The 16,046-nt window shown below is 41.8% G+C and overlaps 1 long non-coding RNA gene across 1 annotated transcript in view; it reads right to left on the bottom strand.

Annotated features, from left to right (window-relative positions):
* Positions 1 to 16,046, bottom strand: part of LOC127463297 (uncharacterized) — a 275,239-nt gene that overhangs the window by 107,583 nt on the left and 151,610 nt on the right. Inside the window, exon 7 of the long non-coding RNA XR_007900761.1 lies at positions 12,989 to 13,135. This is a non-coding gene — a long non-coding RNA (uncharacterized LOC127463297). The remainder of the gene's footprint in view (positions 1 to 12,988; positions 13,136 to 16,046) is intronic.

A 16,046-nucleotide genomic window follows, 5' to 3' on the forward strand; every position in this document is an offset into this window, starting at 1 on the left:
TTGGAGGAGAGTAAACATTTCCTTTTGTAAGCCAAATATATGTTTTATGGTTTACCCTTACCGACTTTTTTTTTTAATGGTGTGAAACCACAAAACGTTTTTAATATTTATTTGTAGGGAATTATAGTAAAAGCATACTAAAGATTATCAGGACATAGTTGACAAGATATTTAAACAGTAACTTTCCCACAAATTTTTATTTTGGTAAAACGACACCTAGTAATTCTGACCTCTTCTAATAACTTCGGTCTCTATTCCATATAGACTGTGGATGCAGAGGATATGTGTGCCTAAATTCTGGGTGGTTAAAAAGTGAAAGCAAGCAAAATTTCTGCATAACAGCCTTAGCAGCAGACAGCCATAATGTCCAGCTAAAACTCTTATCATTTCTGTTTAAAAATAATGGCATGACATTCCTGATAGTATTTATTTTAACAGAACATGCACAAATGAGAATGTTAACCCTGCACAGAAAAAAAGAGATTACATGCGAGAGTGCAGGCAACAACTTTTAATGCCAATGTAAAATAACAGGCAGACCTAGTTTTTGGGGAAGGATTGGACTTAAGGATACAAGGAGCTTAGTTCACAGTGTTTCACTTGTACTTAATCAGCTTTCTGAATGACTTTCCACCCTGTTTATCAGACACTACCTTTAGCTCCTTATTTATTTGTATGCTTTCTATATAAAATATCGATCTCCTTTTTCTTTACTCTCTATGCCTACCCTTGATTTCTCACTTTTGTATAAATGTGGAAACAGCTGTGTTTCCTCCCTGCTTTTGCCCGCTCCTAACAGGGGCAGTTGTGGTGCCTCCGGAGGGTTCAGAGTGCCTCGCCTTTACACGGTCAGGGCTCGTATTGTCCCACTGCTGCCCTTGCTCCAGGAGATACATTAACGTGCCCTGTCTGTCACCACCGTGGGCAAACTGCACGCAAAGTTGTCTAACTTTAGGTTACCACAGTACTAAAAAATAAGGATTCGGGAAAGAGGAAAACAATTACACAAAGTCCAACTTGTAAGTCTCACTTAACAGAAATGGAATTCCAAAGAGGGAAGTGGAGGAATTATTTTAAGATTCAGTATGCTTGAATAAATTCAAATTATGTAAATAGTAGCAAGCCAGTATTTTCACACCACAGTTTATACTATTACATAATTCTATAACCTCTCTCTTTCCCTTTATCACAAGTTCTGCCTATCAGAAACTCATTATAAATTCTCCTGCTGAACACTAATTCATTTGCTTCTGTTTTAACTCAGAGCAGCATCTCTTGTTCTTCAGTCTCAGTTTGGTGTGATACAGACATCCACACTGAGGTCACCTCTGAACAGACTTTTTTGCTTTCCAGACAATATAGTTAATTTTCAATATGGGGTGGTTTCTAATCTAGCAGCCACCAGAAATATAAATAATAAATAATAAATAATATAAATAATAATAAAACATTATCAGGTACATGTTTGTTTTTTTAAAAAATAATATAATCAAACATTTTTTTTTTAGGATTAAGTTATCCAGAAAAGTATAAATTCTCCTTTTTTTTTATTGTACCATTAAAATAATTCCACTGCATGTTATAATTCCAGTGCATCGCCAAGAATAGCTTTACTTAACATTTAGAGAGCTTTTCTTTTTAAAGGCACTCTCCAGGAATTAAAAATAATAATTATTAAAATCTATCTGTAAAAGCAAAGCAGTCTTGCCCATCGCTCCCAAAGGAGCCACAGGCACTCTGCAGGATCACAGCTGGGGCACACCAGGGAAAGGACGGCGATTACACAGCAGGCAGGTTACTTGGGGAAGTTCTATCTACTGTTGCATAACTTGCATTAATTCCAATGGATCAGTGGCCCATTAATCACAGGGGAAAACCACTGAAATCCCAAACAGACAATTCTGAAAAGATCCGAACTGTAAAGGCAAGCTGAATAAGGACATATTTCCACACCCCTCCCTTCAAAACATAATGAAGCATTTTGCAAAAACACTTCCTCCAGTACACTGTATTTTAACAATGATGTTTTATGGAAAACTTGGCATTAAACTGGTACCGACATAGTGAAACTCTGGCAGGAGTTCAAGTGGGTGTTTTTGGGGTTTTTTCTTTAAGAAAGGAGGCATTAAGTGGGGTGTTGCATCAGCAGGATTTTAAGGGTGCTACCGACGCAACATTTCCCCCTCTCTTTTTTGCCGTACAGAGCTCGTAACCGAGGGCAATGCTATTTTTTCTGCCTGTGCCCACTGCTGACAAGGCGGGGCGGCAGCAGCGAGCCCCGGCCCGAGGCAGGATCGTGCCCTGTGCCTGCCTGCGATCCCCGCTCCCTCCTTCCCGGCCCCGCCGCAGGTGAGCGGCGGCCCCTTGCCGGCCCGCTGCCCTCCCCGGCTGGCCCGCTGGGAATGCTGGCCCGCTGGGAATGCTGGCCCGCTGGGAATGCTGGCCCGCTGGGAATGCTCTCCTGGCACTCCTGCTCTCCCCGGGAGCACGGCCCTACAACGAGCTGTGGGGCTCCAAACCCAGCGCTCCCCTCACCTAACGGGCAGCCCTGCTCAGAGCCCTCTGCTCAGAACCCTCTGCTCAGAGCCCTCTGCTCAGAACCCTCTGCTCAGTGCCTCGCAGAAAGAGCTGCTGGAGATTACAAATAAAATAAAATAAAATAATATATGTAATATAAAAAAAGGGGAAGAAAAACGGAACATATTGCAGGAAAAAAAGAAAATGTTGACTTTTACAGAATAATAAGCTGCAAAAAGTAAACAAATATACATGATGAAATCTTAATGAAAACTTAAAATTTCTCAGGTCTAAAAGGGGCTTAAAATACCTTTATATTCTAAATTAGTTAAAGGTTTTTTAAACTAGTCAAGAGCTGTCCAGTGACCCGAGTTCTCTGATATGAAGTGTCTATTTTTTAATTACAAAATAGTGCAACAATCCCTAACAAAGTGAACTGCAGTGTGAACAAAAATGACATAAACCACAAATTCCTCCGTGGTTTTTTTGGTAGTGAAATGTTATCAAAGCTGAAAAATTTGCATACACTGTAAGAAAATCCAAAGGGCTGTCCATCACGGTCTCAGATGGACAGCATAGCTGCAATTCCTGAGCACACACAGACACAATCCAAAATGGTGTGGATACAGAATTCACAGGGCACCATCTGTGCAGGAGCTGAGCGCTGGTATCAGGTCTGTTTTATGTGGCAGCTCCAGCTCTGCAGTGCAGGTTCCCCTTTCTCTTTAGTGCATTAAAGCTACAATATATGGTCCAGAAGGTGCACCTTATGCTGATCAGTCCAGCCTGGTTATCCCAGTGGCACTGCAGTCTCACACGGTAACACTGGTATATTGAAATCCCTCTCCTTCAAAAAAGAATTTCCTCACATGAACAATAATGATACATTATTGTTACAATAAAATGTAATGTCAAGAGAATAATGAACCTACTAAAAGTATTCACGTATTTACTGGGCAGATAAATACAGACTTCTACATTCTTTCTATCAGCTGCAGGTATAATTTATAGGTGGGGAAAAAAGGACAATACTTTGTAGAATTTTTGTTCTATTAACTGTCTTCCTGGGAGTCATCTGAGTTTTTTCCCTTCCTGCCTGTCCTGTTACAGTCACTGGAGTTGCCCCACGTGCACTATTAAGTTTCATACATTTCTGCATTTCGCAGGGACGCCTGAACGTGCCAGCTGGGCAGGCCTGGGCTGCAGTGTCAGTAAGGCAGGTGTCCCACAGAGTGGCTGTGCATTTCCTGGGCCTGCAGGGAAACAGGCACTGCCTGCTCTCCACACGCAGGAGGAGCAGAGGGAGAGGAGACACCCTGAGTTACACCTCCTCTGCATTAAATGGCGTGAAAAACGTGTTTGAAAAGGGAGGGTCATTTCTGGGTTGTCAGCAAACCTGAAGCTTCACGCAGAAAATATTTCCCATTTTGCTTTTTAAAAGGTGAACCAGCATCTGCACAGATTAAATGTGTGCTGTAATTCAGTGAAGATGATTTCAGTTCAGTTTATTACAGCCTCACAAACGCTCTTAGAAACATCCAGTGAAGTTTTTGCGACACTGTCTCCACTAATAAAGTGCAGTATAAATGCTGACCCTGGCATCACAAAATAAAAAAAAGAAAACAAAAGAACCGGGAGGAATTGTGAAAAGCTGTTTCCAGACTTTTTCAGCGAACTATATTTTTCATTTTTTTAAAAACACTTCCTTTTCAGAATACTAAAAATTTCGAGGGGTATCAGTGACTTATCTGTGGAAGTTTCAAGCTGCAAATTTAACCATTTTTTATTAGGGTCCAAAAAAACATTTTACTGGAGATGTAATATGGTTGATCAAAGCACTGAAATATTAAAAGATCAACTCTTAAATTTATATTCCCAGAAAAAATTATCAAAAGAAATATAAAATAATGTATTTTTCTTTGTCCACCAAAAATTTCAAGAGAACTGTACAGTGTTTTTTCTAATGCCAACAAGGAACTTAGTAAGGAACCTGTGCAGGAAAAAAACCCAGACTCTTTGCCTCATGGCACCAGGACACTGAGACTGGGTTCGACACGGAGAGTCTCCCTGACTCAGTCAGAAATACAGCTGCTTTTCCAAGCATTTTGAAGCCAAGTATCAAAATCAATGCCTAAAGCCTGTATTACTTCCAGCATTTATCTGAAATAAAATTACCCAATTCCAACTCCCAGTAACCATTATTGTAACCAACCCCCCCGTGTCCCTCCTGCAGGCGGGGGCAGCCTGGCACACCTGCCACAGGTACGTGTGTGTGTGTGTGTGTGTGTGTGTGTGTGTGTGTGCAGCCACAGGCTCCTGCTGCCACAGCCCAGGAAGGGGGAACGCTCTCAGAGCTCAGTTTACATCATACTGCTCAGGGGAAATCACAATATTTTTATAATGCAGCCTAAAGATTACTAACAAAGGGTTACGTTTGAATTATAACAGGGAAATCACAGTTTTGCTTTCAAACTGCCCTTCCCCATTGCTACACCAACAGTCACGTATCCCACACGTGCAGGGGAACATTTTTATAGGAATGCCAGGTTTACTGTACTGTTATGGAGGCCTGGCTGGTCAGGGAATGGCCAAACCCTTCAGCAAGCTCAGACAATCCTAGGCCATGTCTTGGCAAAGGCCCTTCAGTGAGTGAAGCACTGCACAACGCCAGCCCTGCCCTTGCCCTTCCCGAACCCAGAACGCCATTTTCAGCCTGTCCTGCATTTTTCTTTCCAAAGGGGTTAAGGCCATGGAAAGCATAAGGATGGTATCCTCTTACCACAGAAAAACAGAGCAATGCAGTTTCCCAGAGAAGCAGCCCTTTTATTTTTACAGGTGCAACTGACGTCTGTCTTGTATTTTCTGCTCACCAGAATATTAATTTAAAAACCACACACACATGGATGGATGACATGCCGATATCTCTACCCAGGCAGCTTTTTTTAAACTCTCACATACTTCTTTTTACCCAAGTATTCAATGGAAAGATGCAGAAGAAGAGATTTTGACATTAGACAAATCAGACAAATAACCATTCACTTCAAATGAATCTTCTATTACACTGGGTCTGAATATATATCCAGCAGTCCCACGTTTAGAAAAATGTTCATCTTCGAAATATAAAGAACAGACTCCATAGCACACCTAAAGCCTGACCAAACCCATGTTACACGGCACTATTTTTTTTAATTTTTCATGTTTTCTCTCCTTAAGATGTTATATTGCAATCACTGTGCAAAGGACGAAGGAAATCAACAGGGTAATAGAAACGGTTTAATCTTAAAAGTAGAACAGTCAGGTCTACACTAGTTGTTTAAGAGACAAAGCTGTTAATTTTCATACCAAATTTAGCAGCTCATATTTCTAACTTCAGTAACATCTTTGTCTAGAAAATGAGAAGAGTCTTACCTCCCATGAAGCTTTACCAGGTACACTGGCTGGAGAAATCAGTGCCAGAAACAGTAATGCTGAGGAATCGCATTCACGCAGTAAAATATATAGACTATTCCCTGCCTATTCTATTAATCTCGATCTTGCCAGAGATAAAGTTGTTTGGGTTTTTTTTAACAGTAAAACAACAAAAGAAAAAAAATCCCGAGAGATTTGAGTCAGGAACATTCAAAGCAAAAAAAAAAAATCCAAAAGGCTCCCCCCTTACTAAGGAGCTTTCAGAAGAGGCACTTCTACAATGGCATCCCAGAGTATCATACTGAATGCTGAAATATTCCACACACACTGAAAAAAATTAGTTTTCCCTTCCATCAGGCACTTGCTATAATTATTTTAAGGTTCCAATATCTTACTGAGGAAAAATAATTATGTTAAAAATCTGAATATTGGCTGAGTATTGTCTTAACTTTTTTCTTTTAAACTCCAAGCTGCTATTCACATTTTAAAATTCTCCTACAGCTCACTACCTCCAAAGAAAGCACAACCGTATCAGTGCTTCAAGGCAAAAAACCCCCCCAAAATTAATGCAGCTGACACTGCCTTGACACTCTCTCTAGTCCCTAAAATCCTGCAGATAACAGAAAAGCAGTATTAGTACTGAAGAAGACATAGTGAAAGGGGGTGGACTTTGCATTTTCGTTCATAAACACATTAATTATAACTAAGTAACACCGAGGAGGAAGAGATGTATCTAACCTGACAGCATTATTTCTCCTGGAAAAGGGGTGCAGCACATACACCTTTCCCCTCTGGTTGCCATTCGGATCTCGAGCTGTTGGAGCCTGGGAATGCCCAGGCCCGGATCCCAGCCCCAGCAGGGCTGGTGTCAGCACTGCTCTCTCAGCATCGCTGCTGCACACGTGGGCTCAGCTCGGAATGCAACTCTGCACTCCCAGGGCAGCACGGCTCAGCTCCTCGGCCACTGCTCTCCCTGGAACAGCTCACTCTGCTGTGTTACAGAACTCACTCTTCATCTGAGAGCAGATTATTACAAGTGTTGGTTTAAATAATACAGCTGCAAGGAAACTGAAGACGTCATGTTTTACTTGAAATGACTGGAAAGCAAAGACACATTTTTACCTCAATCCTATTCACGGTGACACCACAGAAGCCTCGAAGCTTACTGTTGTAAGAATTACTTCTTTTTGTGATGGCAACATAAGCTCCCCCCAATACACTCCCAGCTCTTGTGCTCAGTTCCAACCCTGCTGTGTTTTACACAACTTGGCTGTCACCAGCAATTAGGGCTTTCTTGGGTTTGTTTTTTTTTTTTGTTAGAACGAAGAAATGTGGAAAAGCAGTATGTTGACTGAAGATATGTGTTTACAATTATTGATCATAAAGTAATTAAACTGTATTTCACAGATTTTACTGCTGAGTAAAGAAGAGTATATAGATGAAAAATAACCAATATCTTTTGGTGAAAGGTGATGGTTTTCTGTAAGCGAGTCTTCCAGATAATTTATCTCAGCTTCCATGTTTCTATATGTTCCCTAGTCACAGCAACTAAAAATGAGATGCATCACATTCTGCTACCAGCTACTTTTGAAGCCCAAAGAAAAAAAAAAAGAAAAAAGCCCAGGTATTTTTGCATAAAATTAGTGACAGAGACAAGGAAGTCCTAGTTCTCTTTGGCTCAGTAGCCTGTGCTCAGCCTCAGAGGGTCCTGCATGTGTGTATTGAAGCAACAGAAAAAGTTATGGAAAAGGTGCTGGATACAATCTGCTGGGACACAGAATCATGTTTCCTTATGGCTGAGAAACAAGGACCTCAGAGGCCCAAGCCTGATCTGCAATTGTGGTTTCTCACTTTTAAGAGAAAAAAATCGCTAATTTTCAGTAGTCTGTGCTTCTTCCTTCGGAAAAAATCCAGTGGGGGGTAAGCCAAAAAATGTTTAAAGGCTGAGAATGGAGCAGTTGAATTACAGGGGGAAGACCCAAGCAGTATATTTAGTTGAAGGAGGGATTAAGTGGCACAGCCATCGGTAATTAAAGAGCTAACACGTCCTCTTTGCAATAGTTTGCCTTTTCCTCTAGCTGTGACTGCGGCACACTCCCCACTGGAGGGTCGGCCCAGGCAAACCTGATACTCTGCCATTCTCTGCCAGCACGTGCCGAAATTAGTTCTCCATTTGGTGGTGGCCCTCTGAGAGCAATTCCCATTGAGAAGGGAACAAAGGCCGCGACCCCGGGGTCAGAGTGTAATGCAGGAAGCATGACCTCCCCTTTGTTCAGAACAGCACTGTTTACTCTGCCTAAGTAAAGATCACCAATACATTAACTAAAGAGGATTAAAAAGGTCATATCCCCAGGGATGGAGCTCACGCAAGTGGCAACTCTCTTCAGTCACTAAATCATTTGACTTCCCACTATCCCCCTTCAAAAAAGAGACACCTTACACTGCCACAGCTCAATGTCACGTTATTTCCAGAGCCAAAGTCCTGTTTCACACCCAGGTTAATTTCTGCACAGCTAGCCAGTTGTTTTGAAGTAATTTTTAAAATTATCAAAATATTGTAAGTGAAAACTATCACCTTAATACAATTTCCCCCTTTATATCTCCTCCTGAAAAATTCTGAGTTGATTTCTAAAATTGTTTGTGTCTTAAAGCAGTTATTAAAAAGTGCAATTTTTTGTAGCTATTATAAATGAGATTCTTAAAATATTCTGTAGTCTGTGGATGGGCAGAGAACGTGCCTGTTGCTGTAGACAGTTGCTAACTCCGTGACGGTTCACGTGCAAAGAGGAGAACAAGGCAAACAAACTGAAAGGATGCTACCTATGAAAATTCACATATGCTGACAGCTGAGCTTTACTGGGCTACAGAAGCACTTCTTTGGGCTATTAAGCTTCCTCTTATCAACTTTTTTATAATATCTTTGAACATCATTATTAATATGAATATTAACAGAAGCATCTCTTGGAACAGCTAAATTAATGCTGCCTTGGTAAAATATGGGAGGCAACACAGCCAGTTCGAGAGGAGTGCCTCCTTCCTATGCTACCTCTAATCCACCAGCCTGCTGGATGATCCCAGCTTTTGCTTTGCACCTCGCTTTCCTCGTCTCTGGGGATGTGGCTCACTGGGATGCAGATTTTACCATCAGTTACTCGGCCAGGCTGGGAGGAAGAGAGCATTTGGAAGGGAGTGGTCTAGACAGATATTTTCCCTTCTCCACCCTCAGGCAGCAGCACCTCTGATGAAGCTGAACATTATGTTAGAGGTTCCAGAAGAAAATCACAGGAATAAAGCCGGGCAGGCAGGGCAAGCTCTTGATCCAAGTCTCTGGCGCAGGGAGCTTAGCAGAGACAAAGCCCAGCCGGGGTCAGCGCAGCTGACAGCAGCACGAGATCACCAGCCACCACAGCAGCAGTGCCAGAGAACCTGGAGCACACGGTACAGCAGGGATTGCCAGGACAGGGCTGGCAGGTGAGCAGGCGGGCAAGGACAACGTGAGCACCGAGCAAAGCTTTGGAACGGGCTGAGGCAAAGGGGTGCCTTGTCCAGAAAGCAAAAGCACTGGACTGAAACAACCAGAACAAAGAATATACTCAGAAATTAATATCTGACAACGGAGACTGGGAGCATAAGGACTGAACCAATGACATAAGGACAATTTACTGACATACATTAGAAGCAGGAAGACTGCACAACAGTTGTCTGGCAAGTCTGAAATAGTACTGGAAAACAAAGGGAGTGAAGAAAGAGGACAAAAAACATTGCAGAAAAGGTAATGGCTGATTATGACCTCGAGCTGTTTAGTCATACCAAAGAGGAACCTATCCCTTCTCACCCTGTACGACCATACTGACATTTCTTGTTAGCTGGGTTCCTGATCTGGGGTATTCAGAAAAAAAATATAATATATCCATTACTTCTTCCAGTGAAAACTCCTAGTTTTTTCCAGTTCTTGTTCACCTTCTCACCAGCCAACAGCACTGTCCCTCCAAGATGGGAAGCAACAACAACACTACAAAGTTATAGAATGAGATGTCCTTTCTCTTGAACAGGAAAACAGAGAAAACGTGACTTTGTGACACAGAATTCTTGTATAGTCAATTTTTTTGGGGGGTGGAGCAATCGTGACCCTACCTCATATTCTGAGATACACCCCTTTATCTCCTCATGTCCAGAAATCCAGACAGACCCAAGGTACCTTTTAGGTTAAAAAGAAGTTATCAGGTTTAATACAGATGGAAAACTCTATGATATTCAAGTCGTCAAATTGTTCCCCCTCTGGTCCCTTCAAACAGCAAATCCCATTAATCAATTCTTTTGCAAGTAAAGGGTGAAAGAGCAGCAGACAGCAAAGCAGAAAGTGCTGAAATAATGGGATAAATTAAAGGCAAGCCCCTCCAAGGACACACACAGGTTCTCGGAAGCAGCTCAAGGTTGGAGGCAGGGTTTCCAACAAAAATCTGCACTCTCCTATCAGGAATGAAAGGGTAGCAGTCCTCAGAAATAGCCACAAGTGATGATCCAGATTACATGCCAGTGAATTCTGTGACTTAGTAAACCGTCTGGAAGGCTACTTTAAAAGATTATAATTTTAATGCCTGAGCGGGGATTACATAATGGAGAGAAAAGCAGCACTGCTAACATAATGAAAATATGTCTTTTTTCACTTGGGGTGCACCCACAGAAGAAATGATTATTTAGCTGGCCTTTCAAAAGGGCTTTGACAACGTGACTCACGAAGGCCACAAAGAAAACGCGCTAATCGTGACAAAGTTGGAATCGTGATTAAAAACCAGCTAAGCAGCCAAAAGTAAACTGCAGGACTGAAAAGACATTTTGACACGAGAAAGGTCAGTAGTTGCTGCATGCAGAGGTCGTGCTGGTACCAACTTCTACCTTTAGTTAGTGGTCTAGAAAGATCAGCTGTAAAATAAGAGCGGCAAAACTGACAGGCGAGGGGAGGGTATTGGGTAACTGAGGGGTTTAACAAAGTCAGGTAAATGGGAAACACGGTAAACATTTTTTTTATAATTGCTAAGGAGATCATATTGCAACATTCTCGAAGGGAAGAGACCTGGGTGCCATCAAAACAAGTTGACCGAAGCTGTCGGGGATACGCAGCAACGTCAGATAAGCCAAGCAGGAAAACAGGCTCCTGTATCCAAAACCTTACCCTTCTACTATCCCCCTGCCAGGGAGACACCTTCCTGGAGAATGCTATCTGCAGTTCTTGTTGCAGTCCCTCACTACAGATACAGCAGGCACAGGAGTGCAAGGGCAGGTGACAAACAATAGGACTTACAAGAGACTGCCACATATGGAGACAAAGTAATGAAACTATTTATGCTGGTGAGCACATGAGCAACAGGGAAGGCAACAGAGACACAGTTTGAAAGTCAGGAACTATAGCCTGACTCACCTACTTCCAGTCCTGAATGGGAAATTACTCAGCTAAATTAAAAAAGCAGTAAATTTAAACTATGGGAATATATTATTTTACAACATGCAGACTGAGTATGTGAAAATCAGTCCATCATTAAGGGACATCAGTGGGAACCTGAAAGAACAGAGCTCTACACATAGCCTACAAAAATACAGTGTTAAACGGGATTGCTGGGTGGAAAGACCATAAAAAAAAGGCACAAAGCCACGATGGAGCCACTGGCCAAGGGATCCACCTGGCCCACTTCCTGACAAGGACAGGGTATTCCAGAAGGATCCCATGTTGGTTATCTTCGCCCTCCACTCTCTTACCACCCCACCTCTTGTAAAAAAGGTCAGGGTAGACTTGGCATGAATTAGCATGAGGAGCTGAGCAGTAATTCACCCCTCTGTTCTGTGTGGCCAAAGGGAAGGGCAGAGCAACAGCCCCCTCGGCCTGATGGGAACCCACCACCCTCAGCCAGCCAGAGGCTCGTACAGCACCGCTGGCACATCACTCGTGGCTCACAGGACACCTCACACCCTGCTTGGCCACTGTGCTACCTGCTCTCATGCCCCCACAAATAATTAGCGAGAGCTTTAATTGTAAGACACTGTTTTACCAAATAAATACAGTTCCTTTTTTATCTTACTATCTCCTTTCCCCATCCACGCATTGTTATTTGCAAAAACCATTTAATAATTATGAGAGATTCCAAGCTGTGTGTCAGATCCTGGGATATTGCCACTCACATGGTGGTTTGCTACACTCAGCCTTTGGTCTTGTGGCTCACAATTCACCCAAGCTGCGAGAACAGCTCACCACAACCCACACACTGCTGCTCCTCAAAGGAAGACAAGGGTACATAATTAAGAGATGATGAGCTCAAATGTAAGACACGAGATGTGGGAGCAGATTCTGTAACCACACCGGTGAGTGGTTTTACTACTAAAGAAGTTTCTTCAGCTCCATCTTCCCTCACGGTATCAGTAGAACTCACACATTTTTAAAATACATTTGCAGCAGCAGAGTTAAAAAAAAATGACTGCTACAACCATGCCAGTGCAGAAAAACAGTTTTAAAATCAATTGTATGGAACTAAGATTGTAAATCAGCATTATTAACAAATTGCCCTTGTAATAAGTGTTGACAATGTCTTTAAAAAAAATACAGTTTTACTAAAAATACCATCAAAATCTCATCCCACAAGAATTGCGACCTGAAAATATTCTCACAAAGTCTTTCCAAGACTCTGTGATTCTGTAACTGTGGCCATAATATAAAGAACTATGGACAGAAATATCTGTGTGTCATGTACCAGCTGGGGGACTAATAGCATGGAAATGAAAATCCAGAACTGGGTACAGATCCACTCTGGAGGATCAGTCCCTCGCTGGTTATTCAGAATAAACAAAAAGTCAAACCACTTTTCTTATTATTCCGCAGAGCTGAAACTAGTTTCTGTTGTTCTTACCATGACGTATTAGTGAGAGAGTTGAGAAGTCTGGAGCAAAACAAGGTGTGAGTACAGCTCCCAAACTCAAGTGAGGAGCACTGACTGACCCTCAGAGACTGGCACAAGCAATAACAGGATTACATGCTCACTTGTTCTCCAATTTAAAAAAATAAGTTTAGTTTTACCTAAAAGGCGGCTCCATTTTGTCCTGATGAACGTCCCATCTCCACAAGGCAGTGACCCTCTGCAGAGCCAGAGCCTCCCAGCAGCGGCCACACCCTCCTCTTCCTCATTTTTTTCCACTGACCATAAAATACTTTCCAAGGCAGGCCCTGAAAAAAACAAAGCAAAACAAACCCCACATTTTTAATGGACACCAGATATCACATTGCTGATTTAATCAGGCAGGTTAGAAACAAATCAATGTATTTTCACACACGTTTATATTTTCTGTTTCATTTCAAAGAGATTCAGTAGGTTTGGTTTGGCTCTCTCTTCAAACCAGAGGCAAAAAGCTCTGCAAAGCTGTTGTATGCTGAGGGCAGAACCAAGCCCTCCAGCTGGCTCTTTTTCAAGTTTCACGTAACGTGCTGTCCATTGGTACAGGAAAAATTCACAGGTCAGGGGCTCTGCAGAGCACCTTCAGACAAGCCTATATATTCTGTAGCAGTAACAGATGCCAACACAAGACAAGCTGAGAGAGACACCCCTGAGGTTGTCTCCTCAGTCCATGGGGTTCTATGGATTTGACACTCAGGCAGATCTAACTCTGCCTTTTTTTTTGGGGGGGGGAAGTAAAACTTTCCTGGCCTATGTAACTCTCCCAAATTATCAAATCATTGGGATCACAGTATCTGCAGCACAGGTAATAATGACACTGCACAGCAAGTATCACACAGCATGCCCTTACTCTTATTACCAATATTTCACACCATTTATTTGACTGATAATTCGGCCTTACAGAGAACTATCTGGAAACTGATTGTTGCTATAAACTGTTTTGCATATAGTGTCATCTGCTGGCTTTAACTCATTAGCTAAACAACACTGTAATTATACATTTCATATTCTATTTAACCAGAGAATATTCACACAAAGTGATAAAACCAACTTCCTCCCGTATCTCGAAACCCACCCACTTATTTGCAAATAACCAGCTCCAGCATTCAACAAAATACAAATATTTAGGGTTCAAAACACAATATTTAGGGTTCAGCAACTTAAGCTCAATTTTCTTTTGCAAATAACTGTACATATATATTTTTGTTCTGCTATTATTAGGTCTGGGAAATTAATATTAAAATAAGCTGCTTGATCATTTAAATTTAGAACTAAATAAGCAACCTGAATCCATGGCTTTATGATATTATCCTTGCTGAAAGAACAAATTAATCCCCAAACGGGAACACTGAGGCTATGCTGAGATGTCTGTCAGGGGATGACAACATATATTACAGGTAGTATACTAAATCTTGCCAAATCCAAAATAATTTTGTAAGCCCTGGCCCTTCTACATATTTATTCACGTACAATTCCATACCCACAAAAAAAAAGACTGTTGTAAGCAAGTGATCCAGTCGTCAAGGTGTCGTTCCCAGTTTCATTCAGTCCTGCATCCTAACAGGTTTCCAATAAAAAATTCTGAAATCTCAAAGCCTGCCTAGTGCTGTATTTGCACACACAGAGTAAAACAGAATTAACTTGCAGAGTGTACCAGTCCTTAAGCATTTGCAGACACATTTATTCTCACAGAAATCTTTGTTCTCTAACCCGCAGAATATCAGGTGAGATGTGTTCCTCCTATCAGACTGCTGTCTCCAGAACACCACTGACTTTTAAATCCAAATACACAGCAAAGGAAATGCCAGCACTTTCAGATTTTACTCCCTACAAAGACTCCCCCCTCCCAGCCCTGTATTCCATATCAGAACAGCACACTTACTCCAGGCTGCATTCCTATTTACGGAGATGCTCTGCAATAAAGGAGCAAACAGGGATCCAAGGGTTAACCAAAGGAAAAAACCAAAACCAAAACAACAAACCCCAGCACCGAAATGCCCAGCCATGCTGCAGACCTTGCAAGAAAAGGAAAATGTTCAGCAGACAACAACCTAACAAAAGGCAAACAGAATTTAGTGCCGCTATTGCCTGGATACCAGCTTGGGATTTAGGCAGCCTTGGATTACAAGGACTATTCCCCTGAAAATCCAGCCCACAGTTCCTGCACTGTTTTCTACCAATACCACATCCAAACTGTGACTAAACACCTCATTATGCGCCTCTGGCACTGTCTGAAAGCACACATATTGTACAATTTTCTGGGGCACCTAAAAGTAGAGGGGAAAAAAGCGGCTGTTTTTCACCTATCGGTAACGAAACGATGAACAGCACATTCCCTGCAAGAGCTTGCACGATCAGGGCATTTTCTTCCCCCCCCCCCTTTTCTTTCTGTGTAGGCAACAGGTGACAAAATACAGCCCCAACCTTCAACTTTAAAAATAAAAAAATGCATAGAGTCTACAGGACATCTACACTGTAACGCAGGGTTTTTTTTATAAATTAAAACTGAATGAAGAGGTTTAACTGGGCCTCTACATTGGCTTCAGAAAGTAAATGCTTTTCTTAATACTCATTTGTAGAGGTTTCATTTAAAGAAAATAGAGCCCTCACAATTACAAATACTAACCAGGGACTTGAGGTAACCATCTGGTCTTGACGGATCTTAAAAGAGAAAACGCAAACTGCATTTTCAAAGGAACTGAATGCCTCAAATATTTCACTACAATCTCCTTTTCCAATAACTTGCTAATTGATCTTAAATACATAGATGAATTATGAGGCAATAACCTCCAATTTTCTTAGCTCTTACTCCAGACAAACATTATATTCTGATTTATAGATATCTGAAATATTTAATTTGTTGTTCATGGCACTTAAACAGTTTATCTAATTTATGAGAAGTAAGGATTCCACATTAAAGATTGCTTCTATTTTCTGCTTTAAGCTTCACCACTTCAAAAGCGTTTTTCCAGCCTATTATCACTTAGAAATAGTCTCCCTTTGTGCACTGGACATGCTACTGTAGCTCGGGAGGCCGCGGCAGTGGCACGATTCTCTTGCCAGTCCCCATGCCGCTCACTAAATAATTTTACTCCCATACGTACACACGCAGCTGGTCAAGAAGTGACTTTGCTGCGTTCGCCTACATCTAGGGCACTTCCACAGCAAGCCTTGAAATAAAAC

The sequence above is a fragment of the Manacus candei genome, unplaced genomic scaffold, assembly GCF_025592945.1.
Source record: "Manacus candei isolate 608988 ecotype Guabito, Panama unplaced genomic scaffold, ASM2559294v1 h1tg000153l, whole genome shotgun sequence".
NCBI classification, from domain to species: Eukaryota; Metazoa; Chordata; class Aves; order Passeriformes; family Pipridae; genus Manacus; species Manacus candei.